This window comes from Staurois parvus, unplaced genomic scaffold (genome assembly GCF_062004578.1).
Source record: "Staurois parvus isolate SC_StPar_1 unplaced genomic scaffold, SC_StPar_1.0 ptg000172l, whole genome shotgun sequence".
Lineage (NCBI taxonomy): Eukaryota > Metazoa > Chordata > Amphibia > Anura > Ranidae > Staurois > Staurois parvus.
The window spans coordinates 2,264,482-2,289,080 of NW_028317968.1; positions in this window are offsets into that span (position 1 = coordinate 2,264,482).

Consider the following 24,599-nt stretch of genomic DNA (forward strand, 5'->3'; position numbering starts at 1 on the left):
CTTGAAAATTATGGACAGTCCCGATACACCCTTGAAAATTATGGACAGCCCCGAGGCACCCTTGAAAATTATGAACAGTCCCAAGACACCCTTAAAAATTATGGACAGCCCCGAGGCACCCTTGAAAATTATGAACAGTCCCGAGACACCCTTGAAAATTATGGACAGTCTCGAGACACCCTTGAAAATTATGAACAGTCCCGAGACACCCTTGAAAATTATGAACAGCCCCGAGGCACCCTTGAAATTTATGGGCAGTCCCGAGGCACCCTTGAAAATTATGGCCAGTCTTGAGGCACCCTTGAAAATTATGAGCAGCCCCAAGGCACCCTTGAAAATTATGGACAGTCCCGAGGCACCCTTGAAAATTATGAGCAGCCCCGAGGCACCCTTGAAAATTATAAACAGTCCCGAGACACCCTTGAAAATTATGAACAGCCCCGAGGTACCCTTGAAAATTATGGGCAGTCCCGAGACACCCTTGAAAATTATGGGCAGTCCCGAGGCACCCTTGAAAATTATGAAAAAAGGGGGAAAACATGAACTGGAATGCATAAAAAGGCACTGTAACATGTCAAAAACACAACAACGCACCAGAAAGCGTCAAAAATGTGCATGTGGAAACGCATCCATAACGTATCTGAACTGTGTTTCTATAGTGTGAACTGACCCTAAGGGCTAATCCACATTAGATGCAGTCCAGTGCAGTTTTTTTTCTGCATCAAAAATGCATGCACAGTGTTTTCCATGTATTCTAATGACCCTAGTTTACACCAGTGCAGTCAGTTCCAGTGTGTTTCGGTGCAGAAAAAAAAAGTAGAACAGGCTGCATATTTTCTGCACAGAACTGTACTGGAAAGCAGTAAAACGCATAAAGAACACATTGAAAAGCACATGTCCCTATTTAAATTGAAAAAAAAGAAAGGGGGAAAAAATGAACTGGAATGCATAAAAATGCACTGAAACAAATAAAAAACACATCAAGAACACACCGGAATGCGGCAAAAACGGGCATTCGGAAATTAATCTGGAATGCATCTGGACTGCGTTTCTATAGTGTGAACCGGCCCTAATGGCTAGTTCATATTAGATGCAGTCCAGTGCGTTTTATTGTGCATCAAAAATTCATGCACAATGTTTACCATGTATTCCAATGTCCCTAGATCACACCAGTGCAGTCAGTTCCATCAGTTTCCAGTGCAGAAAAAAAAGAGTAGAACATTCTGCATTTTTTCTGTACTGAACTATACTGGAACATAGCAAACTTCATTAAAATTGCACTGGAATGAAGTGTGGTGTGAACTGTAAGCAAAAATGTGTCTGGAGTGGGTTTTTGTGGTGTGAACTGGCCCTGATGGCCAGTTCACACTCCATGCGTTTCAATTGCTTTTTTTCTGCATCCAAAACGCACAGAAAATATGTTATATGGTTGTCAATGTCATAGTTCACATCAGTGCTTGCAGATCCAGTGCGTTCAGGTTGCAGAAAAAACAGAACAAGCTGCATTTTTTCTGCACAGAACTGTACTGGAATGTGGTAAAACGCACTGAAACACACCAAAAACACACAAAATTTCCCTATTAAAATTGAAGAAAAAGAGAGGGGAAAAAGTGAACTGGAATGCATAAAAAATGTACTGGAACGTATCAAAAATGCACATGTGGAAACGCATCCAGAACACATCTGCACTGAGTTTCTATAGTGTGAACTGGCTGTAAGGGCTAGTTCACATTAGATACAGTCAAGTGTGGGTTTTTTTCTGCATCGAAAATGCATGCACAGCATTTTCCATGTATTCCAATGGCCCTCGTTCACACCAGTGCAGTCAGTTCCAGTGTGTTTCAGTACAGAAAAAAAAAAGAACAGGCTGCATTTTTTCTGCACAGAACTATACTGGAACACAGCAAACTGCATCAAAACAGCACTGGAACGGAGTGTGGTGTGAACTGTAAGCAAAAACGGAGCCAGAGTGCTTTTTTGTGGTCTGAAGTGGCCCTGAGGGCCACTTCACACTACATGCGTTTCAGTGTGCTTTTTTTTGCATCCAAAACGCACAGAAAGTAGGTAATATGGTTGTCAATGTCATCGTTCACATCAGAGCTTGCAGTTCCAGTGTATTCCGGTTGCAGAAAAAAAGTAGAACAAGCTGCATTTTTCCTGCACAGAACTGTATTGCAATGTGGTAAAATGCATCAAAAACACATTGAAATGCACATGTCCCTATTTAAATTGCAGAAAAAGAGAGGGGAAAAAATTAACTGGAATCAAAAATGCACCAGGATGCGTCAAAAAGGCGCATGCGAAATGCATCCAGAACGCATCTGGACTGCACTTCTATGGTGTGAATCAGCCCTGAAAGCGGGCGTGATATAACATTCTTTTGCTCCCACTGTGTGATGAGACACCTAGCTAACAGGTGGGAAGCCTCACTTCCGTCATTCACTGTGTGCTGCTAGTAATACAGAGTCATGTCAGAGCTTACTGAGTTTCAAAGAGGGCAAATTGTTGGTACCATTTAGCTGGTGCCTCTGTGATGGAAGTTGCCAATTTATTTGAGGATACAGGCGTGCCTTGGTTTACGAACGCCTCCGCTATCGTAATTTTCAGTTTACGAATGAAAATCCATTGCAAATAGTGCCTCGGTTTACGAATTTGTTTCATAATACGAAGTAAGTTTCCCCAGGATGCATTGCGCCTGGGAGGTTTATAGCGCCGGCCCCGTGCCTTTAAAGTGCACTTTATAAAGAGTTTTAGACAGATAAAATAATTTTTTTTTACTTTTTTCTGACCTCCAGAACGGATTGATTGGTTTTCAATGCATTCCTATGGCAAACTGCGTTTCGGTTTATGATGCGAAACATCCTGGAGAACTTCAAAAACCGAGATATGCCTGTAGTTCGAGACTGGTTAACTCCTCCAGGGATAAATTGATTCAGACAAGATTCCTACACAGAGTATATTATACTCCTGAAAAGTTGCACAGAATCTACCCTCAATAGGGGTATCCAGGTTCTGAGAGGCAGTGAACTCATCCATCTCCACCTGCAGCTGATCCTTTCAATCTCTCCAGCCTTGGCATTGCTTGGTATTCAGGATGATAAGCAGGGGCGAACTGACAACTCATGGGGTCCCCGGGCAATAGGGGATCATGGGGCCCCTGTGTCCTTGCCCAAACTTAAAAAAGCCTATGAAAAAGTTACTAGGGGCATCTGATGGGGCCCCCTACTGACCCCGGGCCCTCGGGCAGTGCCCTATTTTCCAAATGGTCAGTCCGCCCCTGATGAAAAGCAAAGGCTGCAGTATACCAAATCTCTTATCTACTATACCAGGGGTCTCCAAACTTTCTAAGCAAAGGGCCAGTTTACTGTCCTTCAGACTTTAGGGGGGGGCCGGACTGTAGCCGCTGGGAGTAGAAAAGCTCCGGCATCAGTGCCACATCATTGGTTTTAAAGGGATGAATAGTACCCCATTGTTGATATCAGTGAGAAGTATAATGCCTCCTTGATGGTGTCAGTAGGGGGAATGGTGCTCCATCATTGGTGACAGTTGGTGGAATAGTGCCCCAAGTACCAGAGAAACTCAAGCAAAGGGTCACATCCGGCCCCCGGGCCGCAGTTTGGAGACCACTGTACTATACTATGCCAAGAAGGAAATTATACTCAAATAGAATGCATCCTCCCCTCTCTCCATTGACTCTTGGGAGGAAGCTGTTAATGAAATCCTTCCTATGTACAAGTTGACATACATTAATAGGAACTACCCACTGAAATTTGACAGGGTATGGCAGCCGTGGCTGGACCGGTGAGTGAGCTCTTTCCTCTGGTCATCCATCTGGTATGGGCCCAGACATGACTATGACCCCCTCTCAATTACACTCTAGGATGTGTGTGTGTGATGATACTCTTTAGGACCTATGTGGACATTGCTTTTGTCTGTTACCAATTTATCTGTCATGTCGTGAGCTCCAGTATCAAAGGTTATGTCAGCATATACAGTTTCCAGGAAAACATTGTCTGATAAACGTAAGCATGGTCAACATGGTCAACTGGACATTACACAGGATTGTGACCCAGAATGAGAAACCAACTGTGCAAAAGTGACTGCAGAACTCCATCTCAGTCTTCCAAAACCTGTGTCCACAAAAACTGTGTGAAGGGAACTCCATACGCAAAACATTCATGGGTGAGCTGTAATTGCCAAACCACTAGTGAACGATATTAATGCTCAGAAGAGGAGAGAGTGGTGAAACACCCATGAATCGTGGATTATCGATCAATTGAAGACTGTAATATGATCTAATGAATCGAGCGTCACACTGTTCCCAACCACGGGACTTGTTTACGTGTGGCAAACACCATCCCAAGCATACGACCAGGACTGTCTTGTGCCAATAGTAAAGCATGATGGCGGCGCATCATGGTTTAGACAGCCATATCTTGGTATTCTGCAGGCCCCATCATCACCATGAAAGGCAACAGAGTCACTTCCAGAGACTATGTACAAATTGTGGCCGACCATGTGCACCCCATGGTGCAGACATTGTTTCCTGAACACAGCTCCATCTACCAAGACGGTAATGCTTCAGTTCAGACAGCTGGAGTTGTCAAATCAAATGACGAGCAGGCAGATGAAGTCTCGCACCTTCCATGGGTGCTGCAGTCGCTGGACTTCAATATCACAGAGCTACTATGGTCAATTTCAGAGAACAAGGTTCATGCTCGTTTTTCCGCCTCTGGCATCTCTGCGAAAAGTGGAACAAATTTTGCATGCAGAGTGGTATCAGATTCCATTATCCACCATCCAAGACTTATATTTGTCAACTCCCAGGGGAATTTAGACCCTCTTGGATGCCAAAGGTGGTCCAACACCATATTAGGTAACAATTATGTTCTTTTACCTGGTGTTTCCATACTTTTGTCCAACTCCTGTATATTGTAGTCACATCAGTCCCTGTCCTCAAGGAGCTTACAATCCAAAGTCCCTAACTCACATTCATATATATACACATACTAGGGCCATTTTAGACAGGAGCCATTTCAAGCAGAACTAAACCCATCGATTTAATGGTTTCAGAAAACAGTTACATTCCTGGCATGCTGGGAATGTAACTCATATTTGCTTGCGCTGTCAACAAAACTGTCAAACCATCAAATGTCTGGTGTCATAACTGATCACATGTGCAGTACCATGGCAGTTACAGATTAAACAGAGGCCAAGATGACAGCTTCCTTGGCTGCAAAGCATAGGACATATATGTCAAACACAAGGCCTGCGGGCCAAATCCGGCCTGCCAGGCTTGTCATGTGGTTTCCTCACCCAGTTTTGCAGCCAGATCGTGGAACTCCATTCCGCCACCTCCTGCTCCCCACTGTCATTTGTAAACACAGAAGCCTTCTGTGTTTACAGGGGCAGCTTTGCTCTCAGTCGCTTCTGGAGGTAACAGATCTCTCATGGTGGGGACAGATCTCCAGAATCTGAGAGTGAGAACAGTCTCCCTGCCAAGCAGTGTCACCTACACAGGGAGGTATATAACAGAGCCAAATATACGAGTAGTAGAGAGAGCTGCCTACATAGGGAGAGGTAGGAGAGAGTAGAGATTCAAGGAAGCTTTGGGGGAGGGGGGTTCGTGTTGCATATTGCGCATATGTTCATAGCACACCCCTAAACTCTGCACTCTATACATAGCACACCCCTAAACTCTGCACTCTATATATAGCGCACCCCTAAACTCTGCACTCTATACATAGCGCACCCCAAAACTCTATACATAACGCACCCCTAAACTCTGCACTCTATACATAGCACACCCCTAAACTCTGAATTCTATACATAGCGCACCCCTAAACTCTGCACTCTATACATAGCGCACCTCAAAACTCTATACATAACGCACCCCTAAACTCTGCACTCTATACATAGTGCACCCCTAAACTCTGCACTCCATACATATCGCACCCCTAAACTCTGCACTCTATACATAACGCAACCCTAAACTCTGAACTGTATACATAACGCAACCCTAAACTCTGCACTGTATACATAACGCAACCCTAAACTCTGCACTGTATACATAACGCAACCCAAAACTCTGCACTGTATACATAACGCACCCCTAAACTCTGCACTCTATACATAACGCAACCCTAAACTCTGCACTGTATACATAACGCAACCCTAAACTCTGCACTCTATACATATCGCACCCCTAAACTCTGCACTCTATACATAACACACCCCTAAACTCTGCACTCTATACATAACGCAACCCTAAACTCTGCACTCTATACATAACGCAACCCTAAACTCTGCACTCTATACATAACGCAACCCTAAACTCTGCACTCTATACATAACGCACCCCTAAACTCTGCACTCTATACATAACGCAACCCTAAACTCTGCACTCTATACATAACGCAACCCTAAACTCTGCACTCTATACATAACGCAACCCTAAACTCTGCACTGTATACATAACGCACCCCTAAACTCTGCACTCTATACATAACGCAACCCTAAACTCTGCACTGTATACATAACGCAACCCTAAACTCTGCACTCTATACATATCGCACCCCTAAACTCTGCACTCTATACATAACACACTCCTAAACTCTGCACTCTATACATAACGCAACCCTAAACTCTGCACTCTATACATAACGCAACCCTAAACTCTGCACTCTATACATAACGCACCCCTAAACTCTGCACTCTATACATAACGCAACCCTAAACTCTGCACTCTATACATAACGCAACCCTAAACTCTGCAGTCTATACATAACGCAACCCTAAACTCTGCACTCTATACATAACGCAACCCTAAACTCTGTACTCTATACATAACGCACCCCTAAACTCTGCACTCTATACATAACGCACCCTTAAACTCTGCACTCTATACATAACGCAACCCTAAACTCTGCACTCTATACAAAGTGCACCCTTAAACCCTGCACACTATACATAACGCAACCCTAAACTCTGCACTCTATACATAACGCAACCCTAAACTCTGCACTCTATACACAACGCAACCCTAAACTCTGCACTCTATACACAACGCAACCCTAAACTCTGCACTCTATACACAACGCAACCCTAAACTCTGCACTCTATACACAACGCAACCCTAAACTCTGCACTCTATACACAACGCAACCCTAAACTCTGCACTCTATACACAACGCAACCCTAAACTCTGCACTCTATACACAACGCAACCCTAAACTCTGTACTCTATACGTAACGCAACCCTAAACTCTGCACTCTATACATAACGCAACCCTAAACTCTGCACTCTATACATAACGCACCCCTAAACTCTGCACTCTATACATAACGCAACCCTAAACTCTGCACTTTGTACATAGTGCACCCTTAAACCTTGCACTTTGTACACAACGCACCCCTAAACCCTGCACCCTGTATGTAACATACTCGTGAACTCTGCACTCCTGAATAATAAGAGTAGATACCTAGCCTGATAGGCAGCACTGATGGGCACTGATAGACGGCACTGATGGGCACTGATATGCAGCACTGGTGGGCACTGATAGGCAGCACCGACGGGCACTGATACAGTGCCTTGAAAAAGTATTCATACCCCTTGCAATTTTCCACATTTTGTCATGTTACAACCAAAAACGTAAATGTATTTTATTGGGATTTTATGTGATATACCAACACAAAGTGGCACATAATTGTGAAGTGGAAGGAAAATGATACGCAAACTGATAAACAGGACATTTCGGTTGGTTGCAGGTTGGTTGGTAAATTGAGCTGGGAATTTTTCTTTTTTGTTGTTTGCATCTCCTTTCCATGTGCGCCTTAGAAAACTAATGCAACCATCACATCTAAGAAATGGTCAATTGCAATATAATAAATTGTTGCTTTAGTGTGTGATACCACTTTACAGTAAGCAGTGCAATAATTCAAAATATATGCTCAGCAGAATCAGGCTACTCTTTCCTTTTACATTTCCTGTGTCTGTCACAGCCCCCCCCCCCTTCCTGGTTCAGTCTTTTTATTCTGTGGTTGTAGCCTCCTGCTTATTCTCACGGATTAGATTAATTTGTCAGCTTTCTTTGTGTTCTCGGTTTGTGGAATTTACTTTATTAAAAAGAGAACATAGACATTTGCATTCTACTATTTAACAGCTATTTAGCTGTACAGAAAACTCAGACAGCTGTCATTTACTGGATATACACCCAATTTCTGCCTCTACTTGTTCTCAAATACCACTGACTTTTTTTCTTAAAAGGTTTAAAGAAGATTCATCATTTAGGAATCCTGATCTTAATAATGCCTATCTATTCATTCCTATAGTGTGTTTGTGTCACTCTGTTTCGGTCTCTTTTGCTCCACTAGCACTATGTGTATTAACTTGTGCTGCTCCCTAGTGGCCAACTCATAGTTTGTAGGTGAAGTTTTTACATATACAGTATCTCACAAAAATGAGTACACCCCTCACATTTTTGTAAATATTTTATTCTATCTTTTCATGTGACAACACTGAAGAAATGACTCTTTGCTACAATGTAAAGTAATGAGTGTACAGCTTGTATAACAATGTAAATTTGCTGCCTCCTCAAAATAACTCAACACACAGCCATTAATATCTAAACCGCTGGCAACAAAAGTGAGTACACCCCTAAGTGAAAATGTCCAAATTGGGCCCAAAGTGTCAATATTTTGTGTGGCCACCATTATTTTCCAGCACTGCCTTAACCCTCTTGGGCATGAAGTTCACCAGAGCTTCACAGGTTGCCACTGGAGTCCTCTTCCACTCCTCCATGACAACATCACGGAGCTGGTGGATCTTAGAGACCTTGTGTTCCTCTACCTTCCATTTGAGGATGCCCCACAGATGCTCAATAGGGTTTAGGTCTGGAGACATGCTTGGTCAGTGCATCACCTTTACCCTCAGCTTCTTTAGCAAGGCAGTGGTTGTCTTGGAGGTGTGTTTGGGGTCGTTATCATGTTGGAAAACTGCCCTGCGACCCAGTCTCTGAAGGGAGGGGATCATGCTCTGCTTCAGTATGTGACAGTACATGTTGGCATTCATGGTTCCTTCAATGAACTGTTGCTCCCCAGTGCCAGCTCAACTCATGCAGCCCCAGACCATGACACTCCCACCACCATGCTTGACTGTAGGCAAGACACACTTGTCTTTGTACTCCTCACCTGGTTGCTGCCACACACACTTGACACCATCTGAACCACATAAGTTTATCTTGGTCTCATCAGACCACAGGACATGGTTCCAGTAATCCATGTCCTTAGTCTGCTTGTCTTCAGCAAACTGTTTGCGGGCTTTCTTGTGCATCATCTTTAGAAGAGGCTTCCTTCTGGGACGACAGCCATGCAGACCAATTTGATGCAGTGTGCGGTGTATGGTCTGAGCACTGACAGGCTGATCCCCCACCCCTTCAACCTCTGCAGCAATGCTGGCAGCACTCATACGTCTATTTCCCAAAGACAACCTCTGGATATGATGCTGAGCGCGTGCACTCAACTTCTTTGGTCGACCATGGCGAGGCCTGTTCTAAGTGGAACACAGAAAAAATGGCGGTTAACTAGTGCATTACTGCCTACAAAGTGGTTCATTAAATCCCATGCGGAGTAATGTTAACTACTAAAATTCAATGCAATGTTGTATTTATTAGATCACATGGATCATAGAAAAGTTGACATTAACATGGTGGACATGTTGCAATCATAATAAAATCAAAGAATTAAAATGAAAGAGCCGTTCGGCGTCTTCAAAAATGGTTGTATGGGCAAGAATTGGTCCATATGAGGCAATGGAGTTTCCTTTTTGCATACATCAGCAATAAAATTCCATATAGTGCATCCTAGTGAAGAAAGATTCTTCTTAGACTGTTCCTTCATAAATAACACAATGCAACTGGATGATCTCATAGGGATTAAATCATGGAAAAGTGATGAATGCAGGGAAAACAGGGGATTGTCACTATACATTTACCAGAAGGGATGCACATACTCAAATAGCCATGTATAGCTCTCCTTTACCTTCTTATTGGCTGTGCCATCATGAATATATAATGGATATGAAACCTTCCTGGATATCCACCCCAACTGGAAATGAATCCACAATAGCAAGTGATTCTAAAAGTGAATAAATGTGAATAGTGAACATAAAATATCAGTGATACTGGAATATGTGTAATAAAATTAAAATAATGTAAATTACCATAGAAGAGATCAGAAAAAATTCCTTCTCACTGAGAATGTGACCTAAAATCCCAGTATTGTGAATAAGTAGGTGAAAATCCAGGATATTATATATGGGTGGTCCAAAAAGTCATGCAGGCATCAATATACCATAATGTACATACCCATCTAGGGTTTCCAAAAATTGCTCTTATTAGAGAGCTGATGCGGTTCCTATAGGTGTGTATGAGACTAGCGTCCCATATCACTGACTGTTTAAAACATAGTATATATTATTTACCAGCTAGAGTCCAAAAATTTCCCTCAGACTACGACTTTAGGCAGAACAACCAACGTTCGGGATGTGATTCCCGTCTAAAGTGACTCAGCCAAACAGACTGTTACTTGCCACCGGTGGAAGTGAGCTGTGTCTCTTAAATCGCCAAAAAAGACTCCTTAGAACGGTTGCCTCGTCATATTCTATTATGCCTCATGCTTATCCAAGATTGAGCTGCATCTTTTGCTTCTTCTCCCCTCGTGGATACCGCACCCTATGAAGACGCCGAGCGTGATGATGTCATTACGTTGACGCGTTTCGTCTGCCAATCATCGCAGACTATGTCAGAACTGGGAGGGGACAGATCATCCATTGCCTTATATAGTGCCTTAATTGCGCCTTTTTAAACTGCTTACGTCGCCCTCTTGTGTTAGAATGTCATTACTACATTAAAATCCAAATCACATAGAAAAACATATGATTGTAGAAGAACATTAGGGAAAATGCCCAATTTAAATGGAATTACTCAGGATAGTGTTCAAACTGAATTTTTAAATTAAAATATGTTCCCATATTGTCAAAACGTCTTGTGGACATATTGAGTCCAGTAGATTCTTACTCCTTACTCAATTCAAAAAAACTTTAAAATTATTTAGGCCATATGGCAATAATGTACCAAGAGTATAAATCCAATATTTTTCTTTATGGATTAGTACCTTATCAAAGTCACCCCGCCTTGCAGAGATATTCAGCAGGAAAAATCCCTTTACTTTCAAATCACCAGTTCTTCCCTTGTGAACATCCCTAAAATGCTGGGCCAAGGGATTCTCTCTCTCCTTTTCACTTCTATTTTTATTCCCATTTTAATATATCTCAGGTGTTCACCAAGTCTTACTCTCAGTGTCCTTTTAGTCTTTCCTATATAGATCTTTTTACATGGGCATACAATCATATAGATTACTTTACTACTGGAGCAGTTGATGAAATTCCATATTTGAAAAACTTGAGATTTATCTGTATTATAAAATTGATCCATTTTATGTACAAAAGGGCAAATTTGACAATGACCACACGGAAACATACCTACTACCTTATTATTTGTTAACCAGTTAGCTCGGGGAACCTTTTTAAATTCCGACTGAACCAATAAGTCATTCAAATTGGAAGCTTTTTTTGCTACTATTAGTGGCCTTTCACCTACAATTTGTGCTATTCCTGGGTTCAAGGCTAATAGGTGCCAGTGTGAATTTAGGACCTCTTTAACCTCATTCCACTGTTGTCCAAATTTTGTAATAAATTTCACTGGTTGATTTAGTGATTTATCAATTTTCTTGGGATTCACTTTATTAATTAATTCATTTCTAGTCTTATAAGAAGCTTTTTGTTTGGCCCTTCTTAGTACTCTATGTGAATATCCTCTTTCCCTGAACCTTTGATAGAGTTGAATTGATTCAAGTCTATATTGGTCCTCATCTGAACAATTTGTCTTGATTCTTTGGAATTGACCAATTGGTATACCTTGTTTAAGGCTCTCAGGATGGTAGCTTGTAGCGTGTAAGAGTGTATTTGCTGCTGTCTCCTTTCTGAATGTCTCAGTGGTCAGTTTATTCTCCACTTTAGGGAAAAACAATGTTTTCCCACTTGCTGTGGCCCTCCCCCCTTCAACACTTACCTCCTCTCACAGTCCAGCACTTTCCCAGCTGCAGCTCTTCTCTCCTCTCTCCCTCTTCTCACAGGAGATTCAGGCAGCAGCGAGAACCATTGGCTCCTGCTGCTGACAGTCACATCAAATCCTGTGAGGATGGAGTGGGGGAGTGGCCGAGCTGCTCCACGTATGTCTATGGATACACAGAGACTGGTTTGGGAGCACTCCCACACGTGTGCCTCCATAGCACATTGCTTGCTATGGGGGCAAATGCAGGAGAGGAGAAGCAGGGAGATCCAGCAGGGGACCCCAGAAGAGAAGGTAAAGGGTCGCTCTGTGCAATACCATTGCACAGAGCAGGTAAGTATAAATTTATTTTTATTTTAATTAGGAAAAGGATTTAGCATCACTTTATGCTGGTTGCATGACTACTGCCCCAGGTTTCCTGTTTCAGAGTGGTTCCTTCCTTTTGCAGCATCCTATGGAGCCAACTTTGCATGCAGGGACTAGAACTGACCCATATTCTAGGAAGGTTAATGCACCCGCTGCTTCTCTCCCCTCCATGTCCAAGGTAACAAACTGACTGGAGACCTCACTGTCCACTTGTAACTATTCCCTATAAAGACTGGAAGTTCAGGGAAGCAGCACTAAGACTGCAGGAGTCAGCAGCATTGAAAGTTGTAAACTGCATGTGCTGGGGTAAGAATTTTAACATACAGTTTACTAGGGAATGTTTATTTTATTGTGTGCAATGTATTAGGGCCACTTCACACTCTATGCATTTCTGTTGCTTTTTTTCTGCATCCAAATTGCACAGAAGGTAGGTGATATGGTTGTCAATGTCATAGTTCACATCAGCGCTTGCAGTTCCAGTGCGTTCTGGTTGCAGAAAAAAACATGCTGCATTTTTCCTGCACAGAACTGTACTGAAACGTGATAAAACGCAACAAAAAAATGCACTGGACCGCACATATCCCTATTTAAATTGAAAAGTAAGAGGGGGGGTAAAAATTAACTGGAATGCATAAAAACGCACTGGAACACGCCAAAAACGCATCATAAACGCATTGGAACGCGGGCACAGTTTTCATACTTTTGGCTCTGTATGCCACCAGAATAAATTAAAACGAAACAATCCAAATTAATTTGAAATGTAGACTTTCAGCTTTAACAGCTTCCCGGCTGCCCTATAGCAGTAAACAACACAGGTCTCTCTCCTGCAAGCAGTAACAGGCTGCTTTGTATCTTTCTGCACAACATGTTTCCCTAGTAAAAAACACGCAGCACAGTTAACCCCTTGATCGCCCCAGGTGTTAACCCCTTCCTACTCAGTGTCATTAGTACAGTATCAGTGCTTTTTATTAGCTCTGATCACTGTATTAGTGTCATTGGGACGTCAGTGGCAGTTAGTCAGTTCCCTCTAGTGTCAGAATGCACGCCGCCGGCCCGCTATAAGTCGCTGATCACCACCATTACTGGTATAAAAAAATTAAAAAATTCCAGTATCTATACCACCATTTGTAGACATTATAAATTTCACGTAAACCAATTAATTCGGTCTTTTTTTGTTTATAGTGGAAAAGATAGAAACCACAGAGGTGATCAAATACCACCGAAAGAAAACTCTATTTGTTGGAAAAAAAGGATGTAAATTTAATTTGGGTGCACTTAAAGTAACGCAGTGCCGTATCGAAAAAAATGGCCTGGTCAGGAAGGGGGGGTAAATCCTCTGGAGGGCAAGTGGTTAATGGCACCCCATGCACTATAAACCACAGAATGTTTCCCCATGGCTGTGATTTTGCGGGGAAAGTGGTTAATTCAAGGGGTTGAACATAAATATCTAGTACAAATTTTAGGAACTGCAACTATTTTTATACACAGTCCCTCCATTTTCAGGAGCTCAAATGTAATTGGACAAATGAATATAATCATAAATAAAATGTTCATTTGTTAATATTTTGTTGAGAATCCTTTACTGGCAATGACTGCCTGAAGTCTGGAACTTCGCCAGGCTCTAACCTCAGCTGTCTTCAGTTGTTCTTTGTTTGTGGGTCTTTCTGCTTTTAGTTTTGCCTTCAGCAAGTGAAATGCATGCTCAATTGGGTTGAGATCAGGTGATTGACTCGGCCATTGCAGAATATTCCACTTCTTTTCCTTCAAAAGCTCCTGGGTTGCTTTTGCAATGTGTTTTGGATCATTGTCCATCTGTACTGTGAAGCGCCATCCAATCAACTTTGTTGCATTTGGCTGAATCTGGGCTGACAGTATATCTCCAAACACTGTAGAATTCATCCGGCTGCTTCTGTCTTCTGCCACATCATCAATAAACACCAATGACCCAGTGCCACTGGAAGCCATGCATGCTCATGCCATCACACTGCGTCCACCATGTTTTACAGATGATGTTGTGTGCTTTGGATCATGAGCTGTTCCAAGCCTTCTCCACACATTTTTCCCCCATCATTCTGGTACAGATTAATCTTAGTTTCATCCGTTCAAAGAATGCTTTTCCAGAACTAGTCTGGCTTTTTAAGATGTTTTTTTGGCAAAGTCTAATCTGGCTTTTTTATTCTTCAGGCTTATGAATGGTTTGCACCTTGTGGTGAACCCTCTGTATTTGCTCTCGTGAAGTCTTGATTGTTGACTTTGACAATGATACGCCCACCTCCTGGAGACTGTACTTCACTTGTCTGGATGTTGTGAATGGGTTTTTATTTACCAGAGAGAGTATCCTGTGATCATCCACCACTGTTTTCTGTGGACATCCATGCCTTTTAATGTTGCTGAGCTCACCAGTGCATTCTTCTTTCCTCAGAATGTACCAAACTGTTGATTTGGCCACTCCTAATGTTGCTGCTATCTCTCTGATGGATTTGTTTAGTTTTTGTGCCAGCTACCGGGCACCCAGCTACCGCCCCTGGACACCCAGCTACCGGGCACCCAGCTACCACCCCTGGACACCCAGCACCCAGCTACCGGGCGCCCAGCTACCACCTCTTGACACCCAACTCCCGGACCACCCAGTGAATCGAGACGTCGCCCAGCGAATCTCCCGGACCCGGACCACCCAGCGAATCTACAGTCACCGAGCCGCCAGCATCACCAGACGCCGTGCCTACCAACGCCCCCACATCGCACCCTACGACCCCTCCACTCGCCGATCCACTGGACCCACTGAGGACCCCTCGGATGCCAGCATACTGCACCCACAGATTGCAGCCAGCCAGCTGCTGCCCTTTATTCCCACTCTCCCCCTACAGAAAGACTCTAGTGGACTCCTCCACAGTGATACAGACTCTCCACATCACCTCGCCCTGACCCGTATCCCTTCTCCTCCCCTGACCCGAACAGCACTGCACTCACCCCAGCATGCCACCTGCACTTCTCCTCCTCGTTTTCCTCTCCTCCATCCCAAAAATCGCCTCCCTCTACCCGCCCACCCCCCCAAAACAGCTCTACATTGCCCCTTCACTACTGCCCTCTCCCCACTACGGCACTCACCACCTCCTCCTGGTACTCCACTCCCCGGTCGACCCACGTGCCACCACTACCAGACCCACACGCTCCTGCACCTCCCATTCCCATGCCACCCTTCTCACCCTTCTCCTTCTCCTACCTGCTGGGGACATCTCCCTGAACCCTGGCCCCTCACCACCTCCCCCCCCTCCAGGAACCCCCTCTCCAGGGACTCCCCTGCTCCCGCCAGCCGCCACAACCCCCTCAACCTTATACCTGTGCACCTCCTCCCCGCATCCATCCCCCCTCTCTCGGTTGCACTTCTGAACGCCCGTTCGGTTTGCAACAAACTAACTGCCATCCATGACCTCTTTATCTCCCGCTCCCTCAACCTCCTAGCCATCACCGAAACCTGGGTACAGGCCACTGACTCTACCTCCCCTGCGGCACTCTCCCATGGAGGTCTCGTCTGGTCCCATTCACCTAGACTGAGCGGTCACAAAGGTGGTGGTGTCGGCCTGCTCCTATCACCACTGAGCACCTTCCAGGTCCTCCCTAACCCCCCCTCCCTAACCTTCTCCTCCTTCGAGGCTCACTGCATCCGGCTCTTATCACCCACCCCCCTAAGGATCGCAGTGATCTACAGGCCCCCCGGATCCATAGCCCGCTTCCTGGATGACTTTGCCGCCTGGCTTCCCTTCTTCCTCTCCTCTGAGCTACCGACCATCATCCTCGGGGACTTCAATATCCCCATCAACGACAACACCCCAGCTACCTCCCAACTCCTCCACCTAACCTCCTCCTTCGCGCTCACACAATACACTCAATCCTCCACCCACATCAATGGGAACACCCTGGACCTCGTCTTCTCCAACCTCTGTACCCTTAACCACTTCACTAACACCCCCTTCCCTCTCTCCGACCACCACCTCCTCACGTTCTCCATCTCCCCTTCCCCTAACTCCCCTCCCCAGTGCGCCAAACCATCACCAGCCGCAACCTGCACCCGGCCCCCCTCCACTCGGCTGCCGACCGCTTACATGACAGCATCCTTCCACTGTCATGTCCTGACCTAGCCACCACCGCGTACAACGACTCACTATCAGCTACCCTAGACTCTCTGGCACCCCTAACCACACGTAACATCAAACCCAGACCGCTCCAACCATGGCAGAACGACCATACTAAATGCCTCAAACGTCGCAGTCGTGCGCTGGAGAGACTATGGCGCAAAACCAGGTCCCCTCATGCATTTTCCCTCTACAAATCTGCCTTCCTCACCTACACCTCCTCCCTCCACGCCGCCAAGCAGGCCTACTTCGTTGACCTGATCAACACCCTCTCCACCTGCCCTCGCCGACTCTTCTCCACCTTCAACTCCCTGCTCTCTCCCCCCCCTCCTCCACTCAGTACCTCACTTACCGCCCACGAGATTGCCACTCATCTCCATAACAAGATTGACGCAATTCGCAAGGACATAGTCAACTTGCAATCTACCTCCCCATCTAGCCTCCCCCCTTCCATCACCCCCTCATCTCTCCCCTCCTGTGACCCCGCAACGGCACTGCCCCCCACCACACCCAAGGCCCTGCCTACCGTAACCCCCCCATCACTGCACTCCTTCAGCCCTACTACCACTGAGGAAGTCACCAGAGTCTTCTCAGAAGCCCGCCTCACTACCTGCCCCCTGGACCCTATCCCCTCTCAACTCCTCCGGTCACCCCCCCCTTCCCTCATCCGCTCCCTTACCCACATCTTCAATCTCTCCCTCTCTACTGGCGTCTTCCCCTCCCCCCTAAAACATGCGCACATCACCCCCATACTCAAAAAGCCCTCCCTTGACCCCACCGACCTCAACAACCTCAGACCAATTTCCCTGCTGCCACTCACTTCCAAGCTCCTTGAGTGCTTGGTCTACGATCGCTTAAGCGCCCACCTAACTGACAGCAACCTCCTTGACCCACTACAGTCCGGCTTCCGTCCCCTACACTCCACCGAAACTGCCCTCCTCAAAATCACCAACGATCTATTAACCGCCAAAGCCAAAGGCGACTACTCTGTCCTCCTTCTCCTAGACCTCTCCGCAGCCTTTGACACAGTTGACCACCCCCTCCTCCTTAACAAACTACTCTCCCTTGGCATCAGAGACACCGCTCTCTCCTGGTTCTCGTCCTATCTATCCCAACGCTCCTTCAGCGTTTCCTACAACGGTGCCACCTCCTCTTCCCTCCCCCTCTCTGTTGGGGTCCCCCAGGGCTCTGTCCTTGGACCCCTTCTCTTCTCCATCTACACCTCCTCCCTTGACAAACTCATACACTCCCACGGCTTCAATTACCACCTCTACGCTGATGATACTCAAATCTACCTATCCACCCCTCACCTCACCCCCACATTCTCCGCCCACATCACTCACCTCCTACACGACATCTCTGACTGGATGTCGCTCCATTTCCTCAAACTCAACCTCTCCAAAACCGAGCTTCTCGTCTTTCCCCCTTCCCGCGCCCCCCCCCCCCCCCATCCTCTCCATCACTACCAACAACACCACCATCAATCCCGCCCAGCAAGCCAAAGTCCTTGGAGTCATTCTGGACTCAAACCTTTCCTTTCAACCTCATGTCAAATCACTGACAAACACATGCAGGCTCCACCTCCGGAACATCGCCAAGATACGCTCCTTCCTTACCCCAGACACCACTAAACTACTCGTACACTCCCTGATTATCTCACGCCTTGACTACTGTAACTCCCTCCTCACCGGCCTACCCCAGTGCAAACTCTCCCCGCTTCAGACCATCCTGAACTCAGCTGCCAGACTCATCCACCTCACCAGCCGCTCCACCTCTGCCACCCCCCTCTGCCTCTCCCTCCACTGGCTCCCCATTGCCCAACGCTTTAATTTCAAACTGCTCACTCTGACCTATAAGGCCATTCACAACACTGCCCCTAACTACCTCACCGACCTGATTTCCAGGTACCACCCTACCCGTACCCTTCGCTCTTCACAGGACCTCCTTCTATCTTGCTCCCTGGTCTCCTCCTCCCACGCACGACTGCAAGACTTCTCCAGGCCCTCCCCCATCCTCTGGAACTCACTACCCCAATCCATCAGACTGTCACCTTCCCTCCTCACCTTCAGGCGCTCCCTGAAAACCCACCTCTTCAGGGAAGCCTACCCCACCCTCACCTAACAGCCGCTGCCCTTCCCTCCTCCTACCACTCCATCCCCCACAGCCATTTCCTCCTGTACCTCTACCCCCTCCCTCCTAGATTGTAAGCTCGAAAGAGTAGGGCCCTCTTACCTCTTGTGTGCTGTTTGATGTTACTGTACTGTTTCATGTATTGTCCCCCCCCCTCTATTGTACACCGCTGAGCAAACCCTTTGGCGCTATATAAACTCGATAAATAAATAAATACAATTGCCTGTTTCACTTGCATGGACAGCTCCTTTGAACACATAATGTAGGTTCACAGCAATAGATTCCAAATACAAATGGCACACTTAGGATCAATCCCAGACCTTTTACCTGCTTAATTGACAAAGAAATAATGAAGGAGTAGCCCACACCCGGCCATGAAACAGCTGTTGGTTCAATTGTCCAATTACTTTTGGGTGGGTGGCTACTCTTAAGAGCTGTAATTCCTAAACCCTGCCTCCAATTTGGATGTACATACCCTCAAATTAAACCTGAGAGTGTGCACTTTCAGACCATATTCATTATATGCCTATAGCTTGAATATGTTTTGGTAAATAACTGAAAAAAAAAACTAAAATTGTTCCTGTGTCCAAATATATATGGACCTAACTGTAATATTAACATTTAATACACCCTATTTGTGTTTTTCAATAACCTAAAAAACATAGTCAAAGTGTATATAAACCCAAGAACAAAAAGTGATAGTATTGCAGTTTATCAGTCCTTAGATGTGGTGGCTGACTGCATTCGTTTTTTTTTCACATTTTTTCCCTTTATTTTAACCTGGTTATCCTGCCACTTCCTGTGCTAGAGATACAAGCATACTAAGCAGAATTGTCACCCCAGGGAAGGGTGTGTGTTAGTACTACCATACACATAACACTGTGTTAGAACTACACAACACCTCCCTCTCTTCTTCATAACAAGGGGAGGTGTTCTGTTCCACTGAGGTATCTGGAAACAATGCTAACTGATAAAAGCCTGTGGGCAGATGGCACATGACATTATCAGCTCATCAGATTTCTGGCTGCATGAACAGCTATTTGTTTTACACTTGGGTGGTAAAGCCAGCATGCAGCAGGGAGGGAGACATGGGCATCTAACATTACCCAAAGACAGTGAAGACTGGCTGCCAGTGAGTGGTCACAGGAGAGAGAGAGAGAGAGCTCTTCTTATTTAAAGCTTGTATTATTCCCATACTGATGTGCATCTACAGTACGTATGGTAAATGTTACATGATGGTTGCAGTATTTCCTCTGTGCCCAATTACTTTAATTAGATTACTGATTAATTTCCTAGGAAGGGAATCTCCTCTGTTTAGAGTAACCCTGTCCTAGGTGGAGGCACTACCAACTTTTTTTTATAAAGCCCACTCTTCCATTTAGCAAAGGTTCTGCTTCTTATTTACCTACAGGTTTAGCTCAATATCCTGTTTAGAAAGGGCCATTTCTCATAACCCCCCCTAAAAGAGGGCAACAAAAGTAATAGTACTACCGTTGTTCCTTTGGGGTAACATCCATTAGATGCCATTACTGCCTAATGCTACTGGTGTATCAGTATTACTAAATGTACTTTTCTGATGTACAGCCAGATGTCTCCTAATCCAGTTCCTTGAATTGTTGCCATATCTCTTCTTTCTCATTCTTTACCCAGGTATGCACTGCTGCTGTGCAGTTGGGATGGTTAACAGAATTTTGAGACTCTTGCAGAGATCACTTGGCACCTCAAAAGTTCCATCAGGCCATCCTTTTCATCAAAGTGTCCTTGAAATGCTCTTTCTCACCTTGTTCCCTTTAGCTGACCAGGGCAGCATCAACAGCACATTCCTGCCTTGACCAGATTAGCAGACACACACAATGGGTGTGTTGTTCAGAAAAAGGAAAACTTCACTTAAGACACTTCAAACTGCAGTTCTCATTGAGCGGGCTGTTGTACTGTATGCAAAAAGAGTCCTTTTGTTTAATTCTAGACATAGTTTGAATATTTTCAAATACTTATCCTTATCCCTTTTTAATGTAACATTATATTTACCCTTATTTTTGTTTTCTTTCCACGGTTTACATTTGTTGCAAATTTTATTTTGTTTAGGTTTTTATTTTTTTGGTGCACTTAAGTTTATGATTTTTTACAGTTTCTGCAAATGATCTCTTTGCATGCACACCGTATTCACATGCAAGATATGTACTGCAGATAGCAAAATGTAATTATCTACAATAGCCAATCACAATTAAATTTACCAAAGCTGTTAAGGTGGACTCTGATAGAGGTACTGAACTTTGGGCTTTGCTATTTACATTGCTGAATGTGTGTGCTCTCTGTGATGTTGTCATCCCTCTGGTGTCATTATGTACAGCATTTCTATTTTCTTACAATTTGTACAACCTTTCAAAATATTTAAAGTAAACCTGTACTGGATATGAGCACTGCAAACCAAAAATGCTATTTATTTCATTTTTATTGTTCAAAGCAAAGTTCCCTGTCCATCCATGTCTCCATGCTTTATATTGAATAGGAATCATTTTGAAAAACACCCCCTTGGATTTCTGGCTGTGGCCATCTTGAGAAAGGGCAGATGATTCTTGTAGCATTTATTTCCTGGAATCCATCTGCCCTTAGCTCATGCATAGGCTGAAGACTGAAGGCTGAAGAATGTATGACATCATTTGCCTAGGCACGGAAACTAGGAAGTAACTGAAGAAATGTAAAAACAAGTTTAAAACAAATAAATATGATACACTTTACTATTTACTAATGCTAGAAGCATAAGAATTAAAAATAGTCCATGTTGATTGAGAGAATTAATTTCCACTTTAAACAAAAAAACACATAGAAACACATTGGGGACGATTTACTAAAACTGAAAGAGTGCAAAATCTGGTGCAGCTGTGCATGGCAGCCAATCAGATTCTGACGTCAGCTTGTTCAATTAAGCTTTGACAAATAAACCTGGAATCTGATTGGTTTCTATGCACAGCTGCACCAGATTATACACTCTCCAGTTTTAGTAAATCAATCCCATTGCATTCATCTATTATTTTCTAGATATATTCACTATGCAACAGATTCCATGATACCAGTAAAAATAATGGAAACTGTCTGTCACTGATCCCTTTAAAAATGCCTCTCAGCTTTTTAATTTATTAGACAATAACCCAGACCCAGTCTAATATCCAGCATTATCATTTTGCTTTATGCACTGTTCCAAATGCAAACTGGATGGACTTTTGGACTGGATTTGAAATGGATTAAACTTTTGGTTGAACTGGATGAACTTTTGTCTTTTTTCAGCCAGACTATGTAACTGGCCTTTGTAATTTGCATTGTACTGTAGGGCTCTGGATTTGAATGGAGCATCTGTCATCGATTCGTATACTAAAAGTGGTAAATATAGTCAGTAATTTCCTTGTCTTGGCTATGGACTTCCACAAGGAGATTTAAATTTAGATGGAGGACTCAATCTTGGCCCATGCTTTACCCCAGACAAGGGCCCATGAGCATGCAGACAAATAACTTCATTGTTAGGCAAGAGCATAGTTAGTTGGTTAAATAATCTATTGGCTGTCATAAATGATGCAGCTTTTACTATGGTAATATGGGCACAGGAACAACAGTTCATATGTATACATATATTGTAGTTCAATCATTAGTTTCAAAAAGAAGGGTCAGCCACATTTAAACATATATAAATACAATGCAATGTGACTCCTAAGCAACATTTATGTATAGAGTTATATTTTTCCTTTTCTTTGATTGTTTTTATAAAGGATCATGGTGTAATAAGTTCACATTTGGCATAGTGTTTCTGTATATCTACAGTAATATTTTCTGCACTAATTTATCATCTGTATATTTCTGAGACTCCTCCTGAATGCCCCATCAGTCTCCACTTTCTATCATCAACCAGAGATCCGTAATTTTAGGCACTATCTGCTGCTGCCTTCCTGAAACCTGAGCCACACTTTCCCTCAGCCCACCTCAAACTCTTTTTCCAAGACTCAGTCTGCTGTGTTTTTCTTTATATTTTTCCACCACCAGCAAGGCTTTGGTAAAAGAGCCTTAATCCTGTAAGGTGCAGAATAATTCATGGCAATCCACCATGACGAAGTCCTACTGCCTGCTTGACGAATGATTAACTGGGTTGTTTTTGCCACTTCCATGATTTTACCAAGAGCAACGAAACTGGTTTTGGAAAGTGATGCTGAATTGTTGTTTGGACAAATACTGAAGAGAATGAGGTATTTATACTATAACTTTGTTACAACTATGACAATCATAAAATAATACAATTATTTAATCCAGTATATTAACATTTTGCATTGAGTTCTAGCTTTACTACTATTCTTCATACCTACATAACTATAGCTTGATCATAATGACTTCATATACTTTTCTTGTTTCCTGTTAGAAACCATTACATAATTTGAGACAAAAACTGAATAAAAACACAATTGGACAGTACAAGGGATGAGTTTATCTCCATTTACTTATGGAATAATATAAAATTACACCAAAGGAAAGTTACCTTTGTTTATTACAACCTATTTTGTATATTGATTAGATGAGAAAATATGTTAGGCCTATAAGGAATGGTTGCCATTATTTGGTCCCAGAAACATAAAGTAAAAGCCTAAGGCATAGGTAAACCATCTCTTAGTTCAGGAACCTTATACTAGTAGTAATAAAATATAGCGAATAGCCTAATAGCAGCAGTTTCACAATGTCTTTGATCACCATATAAAATGTAATGGATATAATTGATAATTGTAATTTTGCAGGTTTTTCAAAAGAGGTTTCCATAACTTGACTTTGTAGTTTGTGGCAAGTCACCTCCAGTACCAGTAGTAACTTAAGAAAGCTAAAGCCTGGAAAATTGTAATTTGCTAGCAGTCCCTTTTGGAAGAAGGGGGTGGGCATTAGAATTCGGGTTTTTCTTTTGTGATTATCCTTTAGAGAGAAAATAATCCTAAATTACAGTTTTTGTAAGAGAAGGTGTGACTGTTTCAATGGAAGTAGTTTAAAGGAACCTGCACCATGTTCACAAACATCCAATACTGGAGGCCTCCCACATGATGTCCATCCTAGGCCCTACCTACTGAATGCTATACAAGCCCCATGAAACTTGCCATGACCTGTCTCTTCTCCAGTAATCTTGGTTTTGCTGACTGCTGCACAAAAACAAACATTTTTGGGTTGTAAGAGGTAAACAGAGTACCCAAAGGCATCCTACATAAACATAGAGAAAACATATGAAAATACAGGCAGACAGGGCCACTGATGGGAGCTGAAGCCTGGAACCAAGCACTGCAAGATCCTGTTAAGCTATTCTTTGCCAAATTTCACAACATTTGCACATACACTATATTGCCAAGTATTGGGACACCCCTCCAAAGCATTGGATTCAGGTGTTCCAGTGACTACAGGTGTATAAAATCAAGCACCTAGGCATGTAGACTGCTTCTACAAACATTTGTGAAAGAATGGGTCGCTCTCAGGAGCTCAGTGAATTCAGGCGTGGTACCGTGATAGGTTGCCACCTGTGCAATAAGTCCATCCGTGAAATTTCCTTGCTACTAATTATTCCACAATTAACTGTTAGTGGTATTATAACAAAGTGGAAGCAACCAGGAACAACAGCAACTCGGCCATGAAGTGGTAGGCCACGTAAAATGACAGTGTAGGGTCAGCGCATGCTGAAGCACACAATGCGCAGAAGTCGCCAACTGTCTGCAGAGTCAATAGCTAAAAACCTCCAAACTTCATGTGGCCTTCAGATTAGCACAACAACAGTGCATAGAGAGCTTCAATGAATGGGTTTCCATGGCCGAGCAGCATCCAAGCCTTACAT